The 20,439-nt window shown below is 44.7% G+C and overlaps 1 long non-coding RNA gene across 1 annotated transcript in view; it reads right to left on the reverse strand.

Moving 5' to 3' along the window:
• Positions 1-12,388, reverse strand: part of LOC113963278 — a 19,815-nt gene extending 7,427 nt beyond the window's left edge. Inside the window, exons 1-2 of the long non-coding RNA XR_003532702.1 lie at positions 12,300-12,388; positions 8,104-8,185 (exon numbers count right to left, since the gene is read on the reverse strand). This is a non-coding gene — a long non-coding RNA (uncharacterized LOC113963278). The remainder of the gene's footprint in view (positions 1-8,103; positions 8,186-12,299) is intronic.
• Between the last annotated feature and the right edge of the window lie 8,051 nt (positions 12,389-20,439).

The raw sequence follows: 20,439 nt of genomic DNA on the forward strand, positions 1-20,439 counted from the left end.
GAGTTCATTTTGCCTTGCTGGTTAACTTTTAAACCACCACAAAGGAGCATGCTCTTTTTTTCAGTAGGAGGGCCAGACTTCCTTTGAGTTTGTAACTTTTGCAGCAGAATCTCTTTCCTTCAAAGGATACCATGAACAAATGAGATTAGGTTCACTTAAATTCAGTGTAGTCCTCAACACATTGGGTTAAACAGTCTCTATTATTTCCTTAAAAAGCACCTCCACTCCAGAAAGATGCAAAGTCCCTGCACAAGAATCAGTCCATGCATTTTCCCAGTTCTGGCCTTTATGGGGGCATTTTGGTCAGACACACATCATTTTGTCTTCCATGGTTTTGAACATGGCAACTTTGTGATAGGGCCCCCTTGAAAAAACAGAAGACTGCCATGAACATACAGAGGAAGAAGAGGTAGCAACTGCTGGAAGCAGCAACAGGGAGCTGTGAAAAAACCCACCATGTCTTAATGGCAAAAGAGAGCTTGGACAGAAGGGAGGTGGTGTAGATTTGCACTGAGAGGGTGGGAGAGTGTTGGCCTGCTGGGAATAGGGCAGAGGGCCTGTTCTTAGATGGTGGCCAGGATTAGGTAGACCAGGATGGGATGAAGGTCTCTGTGTCCCCTTGTCTCTTCAGGAAAGATCTACAGAAGCAGAAGATTCAGCACACATACTGCAAAGGCAGAAGGGATGATAGTTTCTGGTTTAGTCTAGCTGTTGCTTTTGGCTGATAACCAGTAAAAATAAAGCTTTACTGTTATTATTACCACATTTGAGAGATCAGTGTGAAGGACAACCCTGCCACCAGACAGAGAGTAACACAGAGGAGGATCTAATAGCTCCCTCCTATCCTTTTCTCTTAGACTGTGCTAAAATGATAACACTTGCCTTATCTGCAAACGGCATAGGAAAGTTAAACAAGCCTTGAGTCAAGGGGATGTAGACATTACCCCTATGCACTGACCACATACTCTTCTAGGGGGAAAAAAAGGCCAACCTGCAAAAAGAACAAGTTTTGAGGTGTTGCTGACCTAAAACTATAGTCCTGTGGTTCATCATGTTCCACCTACAAATATCTCCCCCAGGTCCAGATCACAGGGTAGCAAGATCACAGATATGGAGTTTTTTGCCTGTAGATCAGAATGTAGCCCCATCAATGCAGATAGTGCTCCAACAGCTGATTTCATCCATGCAACAACAGAAATAGGAAAGAAACTCTTCCATGGAGACAGTCATCAATAGACAGGCACTGCATGGTGTCTGATCTAACATGCCTCCAGGAACTGCACTGCTATGGAAAGCTTTGCAGCATGTGGCAAGGAAGAATTAAACTGGGAAGTTTCTGCTCTTTTCTTTGTGTTCAGAATCAGGTTATTTGCAGCTGAATCGTAAATTCTCTTGTACAGTGCTTGTAAAGACAAAAATGCAGTTTGGAGCATGTAGTTTCCTTGCTAGAGCTGCATTAACTCTGGATAACTCTGCTGCACTGCATCATGCTAAGCAGAATATGATCCCTCTACTTCTTATAAAGTTTTTGTGCTACTAGTCACTGAAATCCCAGGCAATATACATTGCATGGTACTTGTATGATTCTCCTCCTATGCTACATCAATTTAGTTAAAATATGACAGTCTTCTAAGAAGGGCTTTCTTAGTTCCAAGACGTATTTTTTTAATGTTCTTAGCTTTCCTCTCAGTAAGGTGTGTTCTTCCACACCCACCCTTCGGCCTTGAGAAGGCCAATCCCTAAACAAACCACTCCATGTTCTGTTTGTTTTAGTAATTCTTACCCAAGGTCTTTATCTCAGAATCCTGTTTGTGCAGCTTTGGACAAGATTCAGTACTTGGTGGGGAGGGTGAGTGAGGTGGGAAGGATTTCTTAGTGCCTTTAGTTTTTAATATGTTATCTTACCTGTGACTATTAAGTAGATGATTTACAAGCTTCTTGACACTGATATGGTGTGAATTTCTGCCCCTTACGGTACGTGCAATCACAACTTGACACAGCAGCTATAGGAGGGGTAAGGGCTGCATAGAACTAGAGTTTCTGCACTGTGCACAAAGTGCCCAGGAAACCTTCATGGTGGGTAGCCCACTGCAAGCCCTACCACCTGCTTCTGGCAGGCCTGTTCACAACACCACCACACTAAAATCATATCCATTTTCTCTTGCAGCTGCAGCTGCAAATTCACAGCTTGCAGTGCTACTCCATGTAGTAAATTTGCTAATGGGAGCAGTGTGTCTGAGAGTCCCTGACCAAGAGACAGTTGGCAAGGACAGGCTGCTGCAGCCTGAGCAGCATGAGCTGCTGCTATGTGAGCTTAGCAGCACGGCACAGGAATGCCTGGAATGTTTCAGTCAGCAGGTACTTCAGAGATCCTGCTTTAGTAAATGTCTGCACTTCTCAAAGAAATAGTCCCCCTGCCTGCTGCCCCTCTGATACAGTGACGGTGATCTCTGTCTTCTGTTCTCCAAGCCCCACACAAATCAAAATCTCTCCAGCTCCAGTCTTAATGTGAGGCAAAATCATCGTGGGAAATGAAAATTCCACAAATCAGCAACATACCAGTGTCTTTCCAAACATGCTGTGTGTCTGGATACGACCTTGGAAGGCAGGCTGCTTTTAGAAGATGGTCCCCTCCATAGCAGTGGGGCCAAACGCCTGCAGCCCATCAATTCAACAGCTTCCAACAGCCAGGAAAAGAAGCTGCTGGATCTGCCTGTTTGAGGCAAGTGGAGCTATCATAGTTTTAAAGACCATCTCTTTTTTTAGTAATCTTCCATATGCTGTCCTCACCTTCCTCCACCTCTCCAACACGAACACCGTGCAGACTTCAGGAGTAAAATTTTCAGGCAAGGGCTTCTCTGGTGTCTTTTAAACTTCTCACCTCTGCAAATCAGCGCTTGGTAAAATAAATTTGTCCCTACCACACTAATCACCAGTCCAAGTCCCTACCACATGAATCATCCATACCAAAGACTTATTCTTCAGTTTCTAGGGCTGTTCTGGGAAAGGATGAGATACAGTATGGAGCCCTCTTTAATATATCCTAAAAACACTTCATTGCAAGATTCCCAAACTATTCTAAGTGTGAAAAACCTCTGTCCATTGGATTAATTCTTATCACTTCTGGACAGATAAAATGACTGTCAAGAAACATCTCTGGCTCATTTATAATCCGTTAAGAAACTTCACTTCTGGGAGAGAAGAATGTAAATCATTGCAGCTGGCACTTAAGTTGATTTGAAGGGTAGATGTGTCAGTGTGAGCGGAAATGAAAGCAGGGCTTGTTGCCAACTTGGCAGTGTAAACTTCTGGAAAGACACCAGTCAATAACATCTCCTTTCTTGTCTCCAAGTTCACTTGTGTCACAAGTGAAACAAGATGCCATCAACCGAGCCAAAAACTTCCAAGTTCTATACTCACGGCCCATCCCATTCATGAGATTTGTGTTAGGAGCACAGTACCAGGGACAACAGAACCAGCTGTTCCAAAGTACTTTATAGTCATGCCACGCAAATAGAAGTTTCCTAAGTAAGCTATAGGTACATATCTTGTACACAGGCAGGATAAGCAGAACTTTCTGAAAGAAGAATTAAAACAATGTTTCTTGCACAGTGGCAGGCACAGCTAATTGACTTTCTGAATATAAAATATTAATTCAACATATAAATATGAGAGGAAGGAAGAAATAAATTCACTTAACACAAATTTTCTCTGTGTTGGTTACTTACTAAAATCCAATCACATCAGTGGTCAAAGGAGAGATTCCTCCAGCGTTCAACTCATTCATCCTCACTGTTGATCTAGGGCACTGGCAGTAGACAGCTCAATCCATCACAGGTGTGTAGAGCACAGAAAGTCTTGTTGGGTAGGATTCCTCCACTTCAGTATCATGAAACCCATCCTAAGACAAGCTGCTGCTGCTTGGGACTCAGCAGGAACGGGTCTCTGACAAAGTGATTGTATCAGAGATCTTCCAGTGTGGCAGTGTTAGTTACACAGACAAAGCTGCAGTCTCGGTCCAAGGAGCCTGTGTACTAAAGATGCAGCCCAGCAATGGTGAGAGATGGGATGTTACTTCCAGCTGGAACATCTAGGACTGTAGCATGCCAGGCAAACTGCCTTGGCCAGGTTTCTCAAATGCTGTGTACCCAAGCCTTTAGTAGTGTTCTCTACATAGAGAACACTACAGTTGAGCAGCAGCTATTCCTCTGGGACTCAATGTCACACACAAATCCTCAGCAAGTGGAGAAATTCATCTGCCAAGGACACATCCAGAGAAACTTTGAACTAGTGCAGGATGGGCAGCATCCAGTCCAGGTGCTTCATGCTCCTTTTCTACTCCTGTAGGCAAGATAATCCATCCTCAACTTCTCCCTGAAACAAAGCTGAGTAATGGGGTCCTTCCTAGATTGCTAAAGAGAAAATAGGGCCTGTCTTCTATGTGCACTGCGGTGAACTTTAAGAAAAATGTCAGAAACAGCCACCTGAGCTCTTGCATACCACTTCTAGGACCCAAGGCAGAGTTACATCAGCAAAATTAAGGCAGCTTCAAGGTTTTATTAACTCAACAGTGCAGTGACATTCCACCCCATAGTCTTCTGTGAACTTGCTAAGAGTGTGGTAGAGTTGGCAGGACAGATTTCACTCAGTCCCTTAGTGGGTCTGATCTGCCACTGACTGGAACTTCAAAGCAGAGAGAAATGTGACTTGCTCAGACTAGCTTGCATGGATGGTGACACAAGCTTCAGGGGAGAGGTGAATTTAGCATGTCTTAACTTGCATAGAGAGAGGAATTTCCTTTAAATCATTATTGCTCTACCAGCCATAAACCCTCAGATTTCTGTTTGTGCATGACACTTCTCCAAACAAAGGCATTATACTGCATGTGTAAAAATCCACCCACTGGGGAACTGCAAAATTGAACATGCCTTCTGGAGAAGTAGCTTCTAGGAAAAAAGTCAACAACTCTAGAAAAAGAACAACAATTTTCACAAAATTGAGAGTGAAAACAGAAAAATCCCTTATGCTTGTATTTCTGCTTTCTAACACATGGTGCATATGTTTATCTCTTTCACTGCATGAGAAAATGGCTGCACAGCTGCCTGGAAATATCAGTGCAAGGTCCCTCCTCCTCAGTACAGCTTAGTCTCGTTAATCTTTCCAAGGTCTCCCCTTTCCACTGTCTATTGCACTTCCATCTTCTGGGCCACCACTGTTATTTTCTTCTGTCAAGGTCACTCTTACTTTTGTTCTTGTCCCATTTTTATTACCTCCCCCCTTCTCCTGTTACCATCTTTCATGCAAGTGCCACTCAGCCTCTCTGTTGTCTCTCTTGCTAACTCTCTTGATGAGCAGAGCAGCTGAAAGGCAGGAAATTTTTAGAAATAGGAGAAACCACAGCTTTCAAACCTGGCTACAGGACCAATGTTTCTGCTGTCCCTTATAAGCAGAAGCCACTGCAAAGAGAGTCTGTGCCCTTTGCTCTGGGTGAAGGTGCTGTGTTCTCACGTAGTGTCTCAGTTTATAACAAAAAGGCTTCTGCATGCTGACTAAAATAGCAGAGGAGAGACAGAACAGAAAGGGTTGGGAGGTGGTGTTCAACTGGAACAAATAGTGTTTCCAACTGAGTATAAGGGTAGTCTATAGTGTCAACTGCGCTCTTTCTGATTCACAGCTCAAGAGACCTGTGTTTTCCACAGCCCTGTGTTCAGCAGGTAGCGTGGCACATGCACTTCTGCAAATTCCAAAGCAGATAGGTGATGGTCACTCCTGGCAGTGATCCAGCCATTGACATTCCTCAATTAGGCATTCAGCTCCATCCCTGCACCCCGAGTCCAGCAGCTTAAAGCACTATCACCACCCTTGCTGTATAGTTTGCTCTCAGAGCATGAGTGACAGAGGGTGTCCTCTCAGTGCCCCAGAAGCAGGACAATAGCACAGGATTTACAGAGCCTGAGGGAATGATTTGCTGGAGCATACAGTGTTGGCCTAGTGCCACTACCGTGGAGGTCAGGGACAAATCAGCCATTGGCTTATGAAGCAGCTGGTACTATTGAAAAATGCCACCCTTGGGCTCTGTGAACTTGGGCTGCATTCTCTATCCCACAGTAGAACTGAAAACATTTTTCATCCACAGTCCCATGGAGAGGATGGGCAGTAGAGAAGAGCTATGCAGACAAATGTCCCTTTCTTCCTAACACCACTTTGAGATCTGTCCTTTAACCAGACTCCTCCACAAACTGACAAAATCACAATCCTTTAAATAGGAACTTCTTGTCTACACAAATTTGTATGCAAGTAGAAGTGAGAGAGCCCATGAGTTGTCAGAACTCACCTAAGGCCACATCCAAAAGCTTCAGCTGAATTTAGCTTCTTTCAACAGCTGATTCTGTTTGGTAGTTTTTCTCCCCTTTTAAACAGATGCCCAGAAGCAAGCAAACAGCAACAAATTAAATATCCTGGGGGACCTACTATGCATGACTGTCACAGTTTAAGCATCACTGTTGAGCTTTCAGATACAGTCATATCCAGGCAGTGCAGTGCCAGCAAGTAGAAGGACCATCTGAAAACAATTTTAAAACTTAAGGCACACAATTGAAGTAATGAAACACGGAAGCAAAGACCTATAAAGACACTAAAATGAAGCCTAAAGAGACTTGCCAGTGTCAACAGACAAAATCTGCTGCACACCCAGCCTTAACAGGAAGCAGGAATTCCTTGCCTAGAGATGTCTTCTGAACAGAAAATCATGGAGATTATAAACTCTCTAAGAGTGCTGTCCCTGGATGGCACCAGCCCACAGGTCTATGGTGAGATGGCTAAGTGCATTCTTCTGAAGTAATACATGCTGTTATCTCAGAGCACATTACAAAACTGAGGTGGAGATGGCATTTATACTGAGGTTCAAGTAGTGCTTTTTTATAATGAAAATGTAATTCTGTGGCCCTTTAGTGATTCTTCAGCTGTGGAGGTCCAGAGTCTAAGGTCAGGCCTTCATAAATGGCAATTTGCTCATTCTCAGCTGACTCTGATGTTGCCCTTTGAATGGACACATCAACAATATGAGTTAAATTGCCTCACCCATTTCCACTAATGCGCTTCCTTTTTTATACCATTTTATCAATGCAAACTGGAAGCAGAGATGACAACTCAGACCTGCAAGAGTGAACTTTGGCTGCTGTGTGAACTGTTTACCCTGACCACTGCGTAGTGTCACCCACTAGACTCCAAAATCAACATGAACTACATGATCTGGTGGGCTTAGATAACATTCACCAGCAGCAGATAGAGCAGCACTGGAGAAGTAAACTGTCATACTCCAACTACTGCCTCGTGAATTGCAACACTGCTCAGGTGTAATATACACCTCCAGCCAAAGAAAGGACACACAGCTTATAGATCAAATCCCACTTTGCTCACCTACACAAAAGGGGATTTAAGCATGGGCCTAGATACTGTAAAATTGTAGTATAGGGGGCTACTCATAACACAGACTTTTGCAGGCACTTCATCGTGCCTGCTTGTACTAACTTAAAAGAAGCTACACACTTAAAATTTACCCCCTTTCAGGCTATGGCTCTAGCACAGTAGTCTCCTAGGAATGATGCTAGCACTGATACCTTGCACTGTCCTCAATCTGTCTTTCAGAACTCTGCCCGATGCTCCCTGGAAAATTTCCCGGAGTGGTTCAGCTGACAGTAGCATTAAAAATCACAGCATGTGTCTATAGGCTTCTTTGTATCAGACATTCAGAGATAGCACACTGCAGAGATGCAATTGTTGCAGCTATGTGCTCTTAAAAGACTGCTTCTGTCTCAGGGAATGTCTTTACCAGAGATGACCATCTCCAGGAAGACAGCTGCAGATCTCAGCCAGTGAAAATAGTTTATTCCCTAGCAGCTGTATAACTTCAAAGCTGTATAACTTCGCTGCAAAATTCACCACCCAAGTTTTGCCCTTAATTTGAGGGTCATCCATACACAAAACCTCTTAAATCTTTCCACTGGCACACTAAATTAAGAGTAGCACTATTATTCATGCCAGTCACTGCTACGGCAGCTTCCCTGTCACGCTAGTTTCCCAGGAGTACTGTTGAACAGATACCTTGTGCTGTCCTCATTTTGTCCTTGAGAATTCCTCCCATTATTCCTTGGAAATTTTCCCAGTGGTTCAGCTTACAGCAGCACTAAGAATCATAATCACATGTCAGTAGACGGTTTTGTATCAGATGTACCGGAATATAATGCAGTATCCAGATACAATTATCACAAAGTTAGCTCTGTTATATCTCCTCTCGGTTATTTAAAAAAACAAAGAAAGAGAGAAAGAAAGGAAGGAATAAATAGCAAAGTAAGTCAACAAGAAACCACAATCCCTTCCCTAAGCAGTAACCAGGCTACTGTGCTTTGGAACTTTTCCTAATATAACAAAAGACACCATGAAGACAGGAACTTTGGCAGCAGTGGTTTTGAACTCCACAACCTCCTCTGGTTTTTTACACATATGTCACCGGAAATATAATGGACTGCTAGGGAAGCAGTCAACCTCCAAATGGATATCTAAGCAGCAGCAAGCCTCTGGAAGTTACTGTTGCTGGAATTGAAAAGAGGTTTCCAGCGAAGCAGCCCCAAATTCCTGAGTTAACCGATGTCCTGTTTTGCCTGACCACTGTCACCATAGTGACTGCTGGAGCTGCTGCCCTGCGGCTCGGGCCGGAGGCGAGCGGGGCGCTGTGCTGGGAATGAGGTGACTTAGGGCCCGGTGATGGAGATGTGGGCCGTGGGACGGGGCGCTGAAAGCAGCCTTGGGGTGCACTGTGGTGGGAAAAACAGCTTAAAATGCAAATAGGTGCAAGTACCTTCTCTGAACGCCAGCCTCGAAGAGCCAGCACCGCCAAAGCTGTTGCAATGCTACGAGAGGAGTCAGAAGATGCAGGAAAAGGATGAGGAGTATGAGGAAAGAAAGCATGCACAGCAACGCAGCAAACACGGTTTAGCGGAAGCTGGAACAAGCTGTTTCATTCCCCTCGACATCATTTGTGTGGACTGCTCCCTCTCCTGGGGAAAACTTGCCAAAAAGAAAAATCACAACCTAAACCGTTTCTTCAAGCAAACAGTGCACACAGGCAGACAGTTCCCATGTTTCCAGGTTCAGGAGAGTAGGGTGCAAGACCCCCGTGCTGCCCTTCCCAGTGTGTGGGTCTGCCCTGGCTAGAGGAGCCCCGGGTGGCCAAACCAGCGGTAACCTCCAGGCGCCGGTGCACAGCTAAGCACCGCTCCCACCTGTACAAACAGTAACATTGTCTTCTCCCCACTGTGGTGCTGCTGCCAAGCACCACCCAGACCATCCTCTGCTCTCAAACCAGTGGAGCTACCCGGTGGCGCAACAGGCGAGGATCCAGGAAACAGTGCTTGCAAGTATTTTTCAGAGTGAATGCTGGAGTACAAATTCCCCTTTGCTGGGCATTGTACAGAAATCATCAGTTCCAGTCTTTAGTGCTGGTAAGGATTGACAATTTTAGCCACAGAAATAAATTTCAGAGTCTGTGAGCAAGAAAAAGGAAGGACAATCTTGAAATACTCTTGTGGTGAGAAGTATCACTTGGTGTGTTCAGCCTGGAGGAGTCTGAGGGGAGACGTCATTGCAGTCTCCAACTTCCTCATAAGGGGAAGAGGAGGGGCAGGCACTGATCTCTTCTCTGTGGTGACCAGGGACAGGACCCGAGGGAATGGCCTGAAGTTGTGTCAGGGGAGGTTTAGGTTGGATATTAGAAAAAGTTTCTTCACCCATAGGGTGGTTGAGCACTGGAACAAGTTCCCCAGGGAAGCAGTCACAGCACCAAGCCTGACAGAGCTCAAGAAATGTTGGAATGATACTCTCAGGCACATGGTGTGACTCTTGGGGATGGTCCTGTGCAGGGCCGGGAGTTGGATTTGATGATCCTTGTGGGTCCCTTCCAAATCAGCATATTCTGTGACTCTGTACCTAATCTTTACTCCTTTATGATTCCAAAGTGTAGTTAAAATCTTTGCAATGAAGCTAGCTCAGAAGACCTTGCAATAAGATTAGAGCCAGCTGGTGAAAAATGGCACGTTACAGCAGCCAGTAAATATCCACGTGAACCAGCCCTGGAGAGGCGAAAGGCTCTGCTGAACTTAACAGCTCATGAGCATATACCATATTATCTGATACTGGTGTATGACTAATACCTTCTTCCTTCTACATCCTTGCCCATTTGATGATCTCTGCTGTAGAAAAGATATCATTTCAATGCACAAAATTAAAAATGAGAAAAGAATTATTTCCATTTTACAGGGGGAAGAAAGGGGGACAGGTTTGCCTGTAAGTAGGAAGCGGTGGCAGGGCTGTAAAAAACCCAAACAAAGTAGTACATTCCAAATCCCTGAATTCGACCAAAGTCATCCACCTTGTACACTACCAAGTGCTATGACAGCTTTGTGGAAGCTTTCATCCTGGTGATGCAAGGACAAAAAAAAGCCCTGCTTGATTCTTAATAGTCTAGGAGAGTCATCATATGATACCACGTCAGGCAATCGCGCAATCAGCAAAGGTCACAAGACACAGAGCCATTCCTCTTGGCTTTACAGTTGCTTTCCACAGCCAAGACTCCTCCTTCTTACACCATTTTACAGTGAAGTGCAGCAGCACTTGTGCCTGCCAAGCACTGTGAAGCCCTACCATAAGTCAGGTCCTGTTAGAGGCACAAAATTTTTTAGTGTCTACAGGTGCCAACAAGAGAACCATAATGGATTTTCAGCATCTAATTAGTCTAAATAGATTCTTGCTGACTGCAACTGCAGCTGCTTGGCAACATAAATGGGGTGCAAGTCTCACCTGTGCAGATATGCTAGGCTGGGGTTGAGGGGGGAAGCTTTTCCAAAAGATAGAAAGGAATGTAGAAAAGTCACTGTTGTCCTACATCTTCTACAAGCTAAAAGAGGAAAGAGGTCTTCCAATAATTTTACTGTTCTCACTGTGAGTTACAGTTACCTAATTCGAGACTCATACTACATACGTAAAAGTTTGCATGACTAGGAAAGGTCCTTCTCCTGAGGACCTTTTAGCTTTATTAGACTTACAGGCTTTATTAGGTCACAGGTAGTACCATCTCTGTTTTGCAGACAGAACACAGATCAGGAGCCAGACTTCAAGTGCTTCAGTGATATGTAAGGCAAGTCTAGTAAAGGCAAGTCAGAAGGATACACAAGAACAGGAGAAGTAATAAATAAAAGGTGGAACAGTTCAAGACTTTAAAAAATAATATCCATTACAACCTTGCCTGGGTAATGCAGCCAACCAGTCTGGTTCCCAGGCACTCAAACAAACTGCCCCTCTGCTGCTGGAGCTGTAGCATGGGATGGCAGTCAGTGCCTCAGACTCCAGAGTGTGCTTGTCCAGATTCCTGTGCTTGTCACCAGCCCACCTCTACCCTAGATCATGAGTGCAAACTGCAGTGTGTGTGTGTGTGTGTGTGTGTGTGTGTAGTTCCCTTCTGCCTCCCTGAGCTTGCTACTTCTGGCAGACGCATTTGTCAGTAAGCTGTGGAAAAGCTCAGTTCTCAGGGCCCTCAACCCACTGATAACCATGACTACTCACTCACTGATTAAAAGCATCTACATATGCTTTCAGTTAGGTAAAAACTTCTATCTCCCCACCTTCCTTTCTGTGAGTCAAATTGACTTTCTGGAGCACCCAACCTAAGCCAGACTTTCAGAGCAGATCAGCATTTGGGTGTTCTGCTTTCTCTAAAGAAGTAAAATTTGGGTTCTGGGACCTAGTTCAAGGGCACACAAACAGCTTGTAACAGACAACCAAGATTTCCTGCATCTCTGACCTCTGTCATCCCACTGGACACTGGACATCCCTGTCAGTGTCAGGGAATTCCTAAACCTGCCCAGAAGGTTATGCATCAAATCTTTTCTCTGCGCCTTAACTAGTGTTTAGGAGATCAGTGCTATTTCAGAGTCTGTCACTTCTGTCACTGCTGGGTTCCCTTAAGGAAGCCAGTTCGGTTTTTTGTGCCTCGGTATCTCCATCACTTCTTGGTAATTCTTGATCCAAAGAAGGCATGGGCAAAAGTAAGAGTCCAGAGGCTAAACCGCCTAGTTTCTGTGAGAGCAGCAAGACAGGCTACACAACAAAGAAAAAGGGCCACATAGCCTGGATTGAAGGAAGGCCAAGTAGTGTTCAGCTACATTTTTCGCTGTTTGTATTCATCCATAATTTTCATTAAGACTTCATAGAAATTGATTTACCGTGTCTGTTTAGATAATAAATACCTTGCAGTGTGGGGGAGAATAGCAAGTAAACCAAACATAAGAGTTCAGTATTCTAGAAAGAGATGTTGCCTAGATGGCCAGGATATTCCTACTGCTGATAGCACATAGCATGGAGGTGTGACCCCATAGCAAATACTAAATTAAAAGTACTGCATAGCAACAGGACAGGCAGCAGCCAACTTGTTCTTACTTGATTTTGGGAGCTGTAAGACCAGCCAACCACCCCTCCCCCTCAAGAATGCATACAGCATTCCCAAGGCAAGTGTTAATGCTGGATCTCAACCAAGAAAGAATTCCTATAGACCCAGGGGATGAGAGGAGGATGTTACACCGCTTGCTTCTTTCCATTCTTTCCCCCTCATGCCCCATTCGTCCTGTACTTGTACTGCCCCTTGCATAAGGGCCTTTAACACAGTGGCCAGCGGCTCCCAGCAGGATGTGAGGCACAGCAGCACACACTGCCTGCCTGCCCTTGGCAGGAGTTGTTCTGACTAATGGAAACAGCAGAAACTCGAGAGATAGGCATGGGTAAGTCTGGAAAGTGCTGAAGGGGGAAACTCCAGGTGGAATGCAAAAGGATTAAAACCAGCAAGAGCACAGCAGCATTCAGCATCAAGTTATTTCCCAGTTGCCCTTGCCGAGCATGGCTGGTTGTTTTCTTCCCCCAGGTAACACTGATGCACTCCTGGGATATCTCACAGTACAAAACAATAAATGGCCGAATAGCTTGTAACTAACACACATTCGTCTCTTAAGTGGAAGCGGGGCTGCAGGGCCAAGCAATCCCTCTCTTGGAAACTGAGTGCCACCTTGTGCTGGGAATGGTAACAGTCAATGGATAAAACCCAGCTTGTCCAGAAAAGCAAAGGAGAGAAAGGGGACTAGAAGCTGTCGTTGGAGCAAAGCTGCTTTAGGCGTTTTGGCTTTTGGAGATCTCTCCCTGGTACCAACCAGCATCACTCCCAATATCCCGCTGTAGGGCAGAGTCTGCTTTTTGAAGGGACACGTGGGCCCTAGCGAGCAGCTCTTTGTAGGTACGCTGTGACCCCAAACAGCAGCACAAGTCAGACCTCAGCTGTAACCGTGCACACAGAGCTACCCCTGGAGGTGTCAGCTCTGTCCTTGGCACAGGCAAGTTCAGGGAGAAACATGGTGTCACCTCAGACTGTAAAGTTTTCCTGAGTGTCACTGACATTCCCACTGGAGCCTGGTTTGCAACAGGTAAACCTGTGAGTAGTGCAGGTGTGGAAGATGAACCAGCAAAACGCAACAAGGATTTTACAGAGCAATTTCCAAATGCAAAATACTGCTATGAAACCCAAGTGCAGGTGAGAGAAGGCAGCTGGCTTGCTTGGGGAAGGTAATAGCAGGGTTTGAGTTTCTTATTTGTTTCTTTTAAAAATCAAGGTTTTTTTCTAAAGATGAGTTAAATTCCATCTGGTCAAATTATATGCTGAAAATGAACTTCTGGAAACGCCTGCTTATCTACACTGATTAGCATAGTCAGCCTCATGGAAATGTTTTATTTGTTAGTTTGTTCAAAAATGAGAGGTTGTTACTGTGTGCAAATGTAGTTCAAAATCAGCCTAAAAGATTTTGCACTGCTGTGGGCCACTTTAGGTTTAGTCTTTTTACAACTTGGAACATTTTCACAAGCTGGCTATAATATTGGAGACGCTATTACTTTGAGTTTTATTTATTTCAGGGTTCCTTCACAAACTTAAGTGGGAAAAAAAAGCAGCTTCTGGAAAATAGTTCAGTAGCAAGAGAGGAATTCCCTTGCAAGCACCTTGGAAAGGAACAGGGTATGGGTATCCTTTCATGAAAACTGCTCACAATCAGGATTCAGTGACATGAATTTTGAAGGCAAGACTACAGCTAGGTACTCCTAAGGATTAAAACGTGACAAGGACAACACTGTTTTCTCTTAGAACAAGAATGGTAAACCTAGGAAATTCAGAATTCAAGTTATTTTCAAAAGAAATCTGACTGTGTCACAGAAATGCAATTAGAGTGCACAGCTCTTATCCCTAAGGGTCTTACACAAAGCACAATTTCAAAGCTACACATCTAAGCAGTGCCTCTGTCCCCAGCAAGATCACAGATGTAGATAAAGGCTACCTCTAGGGACATACTCACAAGGTGCAGTCAGACAGATCATTTTTACCATCACCGATTAATCACCCCGACTGCACTGGGCACAGGCAGGCACATCTCAGCTTCCCAACAGAACACAACAACACATCCTAAGGGGGAGGGAATACCATCACTGGAAACTTGAGAGCAATTAGGACACAGAGACCACCACCAGGGCTGAACTTTGTCTTCCATTTCCCTCTCCCAGATTCTTACCCCCTTTGGCATTTGCAGCACACAAGCGCTGATGTAACAGGGCAGAGGAACATTATCAGTGACATCACCCACTTCAGAACCAAGGCGGCCAAGCGGGGCTGACGTTTGTTCCCAGCAGCAGGGCCACTCTTGGCTGCTTTGGTGCAGCTCCTGCTGGGAGCACTGCTCTGGGTTCTTGCTGACTGTGAGCTCTGCAGCCGCAGCACGAGCTGTGAAGTGTTTTTTTTCCAGTCTTCAGACCTCTCCCCTCCCTCTGTAGAAGCACCACTTCTGGGGCAGCAGCTGCATCGGGCGTGCAGGTCAGCTGCATGGGTGGAAGTGTGATAGTGGAAAAGCCCTTTAAGGAAAGAACCAAAGATGGGGTAGAACATTAAACTCCCAGAGGGAAGGAGGGAGCAGGAGGACTGCATGATCCAAATATTTCCCATCAGGGAAGCGTACCATTTAACTGAATGCTCGATGCCATTGAAATGGTATCCCTGTGCTCTGCCTGACAGCGCTGTGAGAAGGGGTATGTACACAGGAACTAATTACTGATTAGTCATAACACCATGCATGTGCACTAAAACATATGCATGCTTTATTATAGCACTTTTACGGGCAGCGTAATAACTGCCCAGCCTAACAGAGAAGTGTTAGACATGAGCAGGCATGAGAGAGTGACCAGCTCCTCCCTTATCTAACTTGTGTTCTCACTAGCCAACAGCAATCACTTTCTCTTCCTTCCTACCAAACATTCTTCTTGGTGTTTCCCCCTCTTCACATCTCTGAAAGTTCTATAGGTCCTGTCCATCCTGACAGACCTTGTCATTAGAGCAAAGCTGCAATGGCTCAGACCAAAACAGGTCCTGGCATCAGCAGGGTTAGACAGAGAGTTTCTTTAACAATGCATACTTTGAGGGCACACCCATGGCTGGATCCCCAAGCTTGCTCTTGCTTTTTAAGTTGGAAAGTGTTATCTGCTGAAGCATTAGCAGCTTAGCATTATGGGAAGGTAATCCCTCCTGGACTATTTCCTACTGTGACTGGATGGGCCATGGCTAATCTTGGCTCTAGGACATTTTGCACTTGAGCTACAGGAGAGGACTTAATCTCTGGATCTGGAACAACTACTCTTCTGTCTTGGCATTCAGTACAATTCAAGAGATTTTGGTAACCCTGAACTACCCAGCAGTCCTGTCCTATTGTTACACATGATTTATGCAAACATGAATACAATCACGTCCTATCCATCGCATTTCTATGATTGTCATTCTCTTGCCTTAGATCACAGAATCACAGAGTGGTTTGGGTTGAAAGTGTCCTTGAAGATCATCTAATTCCAATCCCCCTGCCATAGGCTGGGGCACCTTCCACTAGACCACAGCCCATCCAGCCTGCCCTTGAACACTTCCAGGGATGAGGCACCCACAACTTCTCTGGGCAACCTGTTCCAGCATTTCATCACCCTTACACTAAAGCATTTCTTCCTAATATTTAATCTAAACCTACTCTCTTTCAGTTTGAAGCTATTCCCCCTTGTCCTATCACTGCACGCCCTTGTGAAAAGTCCCTCTCAAGCCTTCCTGTAGGCCCCCCTTTCAGTGCTGGAAGGTGCTCCAATGTCTCCCTGAAGCCTTCTCTTCTCCAGGCCAAACGATTCCAGCTCTCTCAGCCTCCAACCTCAAAGTGCATGGGGTGCTCCAGCCCTCTGATCATCTTTGTGCCCTCCTCTGGACCAGCTCCAGAGATCTCTCTCTGTCCCAGCTCCATGTCTTTCCTGTGCTGAGCACTCCAGGTGGGGTCTCATGAGAGTAGAGGGGGAGAATCACCTCCCTTGACCTGCTGACCACACATCTTTTGATTTACCAGTTTACCACCAATTCTGTTGTAAAATGTTGCAGCCATACACAGTAATTACAAAGAATCACAGAATATTCTGAGTTGGAAGGGACTCACAAGGATCATCAAATCCAACTCTTAAGTGAATGGGGACTGAAGCAAAAAAGACTGCAAATCTGTTTATGAAACAGAACTGACTTCTGGGAGCATCATAAAGCATTAGTGGAAAAATCTATGATTTGTTGGATCCACTGATAGCTCCACACTTGACTGAAACTCACTACCACAACCAGAAATCTTTGCTAGTTAAGCTAAAATGATTCCTGGGCAACACTTTTTCTGGCCCTGTACCTGTTTCATCACTGAGTTACCTGTACCTGTAACAAGGAGTCCTCCAGCACCTCAGTTTGTTTCTGTGGCAGATTTGCTCTGATCAAATTTCGTGCAAGGATGAATCCAAATAAAATTACAGTTAAATCAAATGGGAAGAAGTAATAGATTTCCTTTGTCTGTGGGGAGAAGGAAACAACCGGTATAACTTGCAATAATAAAAATATTTGTAAAATATTTGTAAATAAAGTACGTGAACTCAAGCACTACTGCCACAGAAGTTCCTTTGCTTGGCAAAAAAGGAGCTATAACAGGCAAAAAAAGAGCAAATACATAGTTACTGTTGCTGCCAGGAAGTGGTGCTGAAGAACAACATTCCACCATAACCTCGTTACCTGAAATCAAGAGTTTAGGAAGGGGCAACAGAGATTATGCAAGGCCATAGGTTTACTTAAGACCCAGCCCAAACAAGAGAATACTCACTGGGGAAGGGGATTTAGGAAAAGGCATGATACTAGCAGATAAATGCAAACTTCAGTGCTTTTGCTTTTAATTTTCAGTAAACCTTATCCTGCACAGCTCCCAAACCTTCAATCTTTCATTCTAAATAGGGCAACCTACTATACAACTATGGGAGCAAAGGAATTCTGTTTCTGAGCTTATTTTAAAGAAGGTACACTGGCAGCACTAGGCAAAATGGACAAAAAGGAACCAGAAAAAAACCAGCTCAAAGCAGACATGAATACATTCCTTGGGTACGTGTAACACACAGGGGCTGGCAGAGTAACTGAATAAAGCCAGTGCACTGTGAACAACAGAGTAACAGTCTTGAATGACTGAGCTTCAGGCAAGGCAACACCTGAGCATAACACCTGAGCATTCAGAGTACATACAGCAACCACCTAATGCCCAACAAATATACCAGAGGGAGGGGAGGAGAAAACAACAAAACCAAAACTGGGCATTTGAAATACAGGAGAAAAAAAAGACAGTCACAGGACATTCACATCAATCTTGCAGAGAATCCACAGCAATTCTATCAGACACAATTTTTTCAGGTCTGAAACCCTCTGCTTGCACACTACAGCGAGAGTTACAGATGGGGCAGAGAAGACCTTGACTGATGCAGAGTGGGGACACATTTCATAAAATATTGCAATCGCATCTGAGAGTCACAAGCTTCTGCTGTTTGCAGAAACATAGCTGCTTCTTGGTACAAGCTATTTTCCAGAAATTCCCCAATGTCCAGGGAAACATTCCTGTACATGTGAAGCAGAAAAGGCTTTACTTTTATTCAGCTATTTCCAATGAAATTGTCCCCCCTTTCTATATCACTCCGAAGAGACACAGGGAAAGGTTAGACTGGCCTATGCAAAGCACACAGAAATACATTGAGCAATCATCTTTTCTGTCTCTGGGATCAACATGAGTGGTATCCAATAGGATCGAACTGCATGTAATGTATTTTGCATCAATTTTGCTGTACAGTGTCTATGCAAGTTTCTAGATGACCAGTGTTCAGGAGTGCTCCCTCTCTCTTGTACTCACTGCATTTGATGAACACTCACAATTCCATAACACTGTTTTATGATCGAACAGTATCTCGTTTTGTCTTACAAAGAATCAACGCCTTTGCCCCAACCCCAATAACTCACCACATCACAGATGCAAGTCAGCATACACTTACACCTGCTACCCAAACGTTCAAAAGCTCATGCTAAATCTGCCCTCAATTACGTATTAGTTCAGTACGCCCTGCACGTGCCAGGACGCTCCCAAATCCGCAGCCAACCTGCCGTTTTCATGGTGATTGTGATATTTCCTTTATAGTCCAATAACGTGCCACACATAACACACAATGAGCTGGCAAAGCACATCTACAACATGGTTCTTCCAGTTCTTCAACCTGCTAAAAAGTGTGCTGTGGTCATCCCAAACTTACTCAGCTGTGGCATCTTTTCTTGTCCATATCTTGGGAAATGAGAGACACCAAGGCTAGATGGGCTCTCTGACAGTCAAGTCACTATTAACTCCACAGTGCTTTGCAATCTGGACAGCAAGAAACACGGTCAGGTTTTCAGGTGACACAAGCATTCACCTTTACCACTAAGGTTAGGGAAACATCAAGATCTGCCAATTCACCTATAGATGATGAAAGTACAATGCCTACTTACTGTGTCAGGGGAAGGACAGAAGAGACTGGGGTTGTGGAAGCCCTGCCTACCTGACCAACTTGGAGGAACACATTTCATTGTTTTCAAGGTATCTGTAACACAAACATCTGTGTAGCAGGACACAGCTGTGGACCCATCTACCCCGGAAATGACTTGGAGCTTTTGCTCAGACTCTCCAAGACAAGAAGGTTGTTCAATGAACAAGACCAATCCAGATGCCCAAAGAGCTACTTACACTTATTTTCACACCAGAGAAAAAGGAAAGCAGGTTTCATTAGGGGGTTGGCTGAATTATGAGTTCAGTGGCCAGGAAAACAGCTTCTACATCTAAGGGGAGGATTCATTTGCAATTTCTTCCCCACCTGTTTTATGATCTGCTCTCATTGCTTGATGCTGGTTTAGCAAGCCCTAAACTTGCTCTCAAGCACACTGGTCAGTAAATACCAACAATGGTGGGCAATGTTTACTTGCTCCGTCATCTCCCTCTCCCTCACATCCCCATGTGAATTACATTTCTGTAAACCTATTACCTCCGCACTACAACCACCAAGGCTGCCAGATGAATCTGCAAGCAGGAGCAGCAGGGAGACACAAGGCTGCAAGGAAAACTGCCTGTGGATTGAGCAGGGGAACTGGTATCCCAGAGCATGCTGCAGCAATAACCTATAAGGCAGTGAAGGAAAAGTGAGCAGATGCTCTGTTCAGCTCCTCACAGCTCTCACTGATACAGCCACATGCTTCCAGGGCACAGCACCCAGTGAAAATGAGGAAAGAGCTATACTACTGTCATTTGTAATCAACTGTTTCCTGGTACACTTCCTACTACAAAGCAAGCCCTTAATAACACAGCTATCTTTCCTTTAACCCAACATTTAATAACCCATTTTATATGATACTGGACATTTAAAGATCCCAGAAGACAATCCACCACAACTATAAGTGTACTCACCAAAGCTTTCGTGTTGTCTTCCCTGAACCGAATGCCCAGGTCAGACTGGAGAGGCCGTACACTGCAGACAGACAGACCTACTCATGTTTTAAAAAAATACACACCCTGTGCATGAGATGTGGTGACCTTTAGCAGACCGTTACAAGTTACAAAGTTACAAGTATTGGGTTTAATTCTACACTTAATTCTCTCCACGGATGTTCTCCATTTCACCACTGGGTAGCACAGTGGCCATGCAACTCAAGCTCTTGCTCTTTCGGGCAGACACGATAATCCTGTGCAGCCAACAGTGGACTTAACCAATCCAACACCAACTGTTTTAGGATGAAACTTCTGTTTCTACACCCCCAGATACAGAAACTCTAAACCTTAATCCATGGCTGAGTAGAAACACAAATACCACAGACTGAAGTGATACACAGTTATGTCAACTATGACGTTTTAGACCTGTTTCAAAGAAATGGCTTATGAATGAGCTGATTTATACATACAAACAAGTCCATTGTGCCCAGAG

Source organism: Neopelma chrysocephalum, unplaced genomic scaffold (assembly GCF_003984885.1).
Source record: "Neopelma chrysocephalum unplaced genomic scaffold, ASM398488v2 Primary Assembly neopelma1_24, whole genome shotgun sequence".
Taxonomy (NCBI): Eukaryota; Metazoa; Chordata; class Aves; order Passeriformes; family Pipridae; genus Neopelma; species Neopelma chrysocephalum.